This window comes from Bombina bombina, unplaced genomic scaffold, assembly GCF_027579735.1.
Source record: "Bombina bombina isolate aBomBom1 unplaced genomic scaffold, aBomBom1.pri scaffold_599, whole genome shotgun sequence".
Taxonomy (NCBI): domain Eukaryota; kingdom Metazoa; phylum Chordata; class Amphibia; order Anura; family Bombinatoridae; genus Bombina; species Bombina bombina.
In genome coordinates this window covers 157,457-160,422 of record NW_026512888.1, presented here as the reverse complement: position 1 = coordinate 160,422, position 2,966 = coordinate 157,457, and positions in this window count along the sequence as shown.

Genomic DNA, 2,966 nt, shown 5'->3' with positions numbered 1-2,966 from the left:
GAACACAGTTAACTCTTTCAGTGCTGACAGAAGGGTCTGTCACATCTACATAGCACAATATACAGCCTATAGACAACCTTTCTTATGTTATAGTCCAGAAGTGGCTAGGTTTGCCACAGTCCATTTAATGGTTTAGGTCTGTCTGAATAACATATTTCATGTGTAAATAATCAATGTCAACAAATTAATTTAAAGAATTATTTGTCTTTATGATGACAATGTATCTTTGCTTTTTATTTTGTCTGTTGTGTAATTATCATTAATATTTCATTTTTTCTTTATTTTAGGCTGTGACTCAACATGGCTCACGCTAGAAGGTCTAGCACGCGTAGAGCAGGCCGTGTTGAGGAACGCAGCTGTCCTGAGAGGGATGGCCGACACCATGCAGGCCCAGCTACAGGTTCAGCATATGACTCTACGTCAGATGAGGCGGTGGAACTCAATGCTTGAATCTGTAGCTGGACATGCACAGGACGATGAAGGGGATGACCAGTAAGTGGAGGATCTGGAGATGCTCCAAGGGTGCAGATAAGAATCCTCCGTCCACATGTTGATGTTTGTTTTTATGGTTGCCATTTGGCCTTTTTCTGGTTATTGTTGTGCCTGTTGCACTCTTTTACCTTGTCATATGTCTCCAATGGGGCTATGCTGGCCCTTGGCAACTCTCTTCATGGACTGTGATGCACTCTGTTACCTTGTCATATGTCTCCAATGGGGCTATGCTGGCCCTTGGCAACTCTCTTCATGGACTGTGATGCACTCTGTTACCTTGTCATATGTCTCCAATGGGGCTATGCTGGCCCTTGGCAACTCTCTTCATGGACTGTGATGCACTCTGTTACCTTGTCATATGTCTCCAATGGGGCTATGCTGGCCCTTGGCAACTCTCTTCATGGACTGTGATGCACTCTGTTACCTTGTCATATGGCTCCAATGGGGCTATGCTGGCCCTTGGCAACTCTCTTCATGGACTGTGATGCACTCTGTTACCTTGTCATATGGCTCCAATGGGGCTATGCTGGCCCTTGGCAACTCTCTTCATGGACTGTAATGCACTCTGTTACCTTGTCATATGTCTCCAATGGGGCTATGCTGGCCCTTGGCAACTCTCTTCATGGACTGTGATGCACTCTGTTACCTTGTCATATGTCTCCAATGGGGCTATGCTGGCCCTTGGCAACTCTCTTCATGGACTGTGATGCACTCTGTTACCTTGTCATATGGCTCCAATGGGGCTATGCTGGCCCTTGGCAACTCTCTTCATGGACTGTGATGCACTCTGTTACCTTGTCATATGGCTCCAATGGGGCTATGCTGGCCCTTGGCAACTCTCTTCATGGACTGTGATGCACTCTGTTACCTTGTCATATGGCTCCAATGGGGCTATGCTGGCCCTTGGCAACTCTCTTCATGGACTGTAATGCACTCTGTTACCTTGTCATATGTCTCCAATGGGGCTATGCTGGCCCTTGGCAACTCTCTTCATGGACTGTGATGCACTCTGTTACCTTGTCATATGTCTCCAATGGGGCTATGCTGGCCCTTGGCAACTCTCTTCATGGACTGTGACGCACTCTGTTACCTTTTCATATGGCTCCAATGGGGCTATGCTGGCCCTTGGCAACTCTCTTCATGGACTGTGACGCACTCTGTTACCTTGTCATATGGCTCCAATGGGGCTATGCTGGCCTTTGGCAACTCTCTTCATGGACTGTTATGCACTCTGTTACCTTGTCATATGTCTCCAATGCGGCTATGCTGGCCCTTGGCAACTCTCTTCATGGACTGTGATGCACTCTGTTACCTTGTCATATGTCTCCAACGGGGCTATGCTGGCCCTTGGCAACTCTTTTCATGGACTGTGATGCACTCTGTTACCTTGTCATATGGCTCCAATGGGGCTATGCTGGCCCTTGGCAACTCTCTTCATGGACTGTGATGCACTCTGTTACCTTGTCATATGTCTCCAATGGGGCTATGCTGGCCCTTGGCAACTCTCTTCATGGACTGTGATGCACTCTGTTACCTTGTCATATGGCTCCAATGGGGCTATGCTGGCCCTTGGCAACTCTCTTCATGGACTGTGATGCACTATGTTACCTTGTCATATGTCTCCAATGGGGCTATGCTGGCCCTTGGCAACTCTCTTCATGGACTGTGATGCACTCTGTTACCTTGTCATATGTCTCCAATGGGGCTATGCTGGCCCTTGGCAACTCTCTTCATGGACTGTGATGCACTCTGTTACCTTGTCATATGGCTCCAATGGGGCTATGCTGGCCCTTGGCAACTCTCTTCATGGACTGTGATGCACTCTGTTACCTTGTCATATGGCTCCAATGGGGCTATGCTGGCCCTTGGCAACTCTCTTCATGGACTGTGATGCACTCTGTTACCTTGTCCTATGGCTCCAATGGGGCTATGCTGGCCCTTGGCAACTCTCTTCATGGACTGTGATGCACTCTGTTACCTTGTCATATGGCTCCAATGGGGCTATGCTGGCCCTTGGCAACTCTCTTCATGGACTGTGATGCACTCTGTTACCTTGTCATATGGCTCCAATTTTCATTATCTTTACCAGATTATTTATAAACGTTGTTGATGTTTTCTGACATAAAAAAAGACATGTCATTGCACGATTCTTTGTCCTCCTTATTCATGTCATTGATTGAAATCTCTAGTTTATGTGGTTGATCCTTAAAGGGACCTTACCAAAAATAATGGTGTTTCCTGAATCATATATGTAATACAATTGTAAATGACTTTAAGATTAACATCTCCTATGTAATTTTATTATTTGTCTTTATATATTTGTCTAAAAGCTTTATCATTGCATGATTATGATTAGCATAGTAATTCTTTTATATATGTATATATAGATTGTTATTTGTGCATATATATGTATATTTCAAATTTCACATCCATGTGTGTATTTATAAACTCTGCATGAATTGATGCACCTTTAA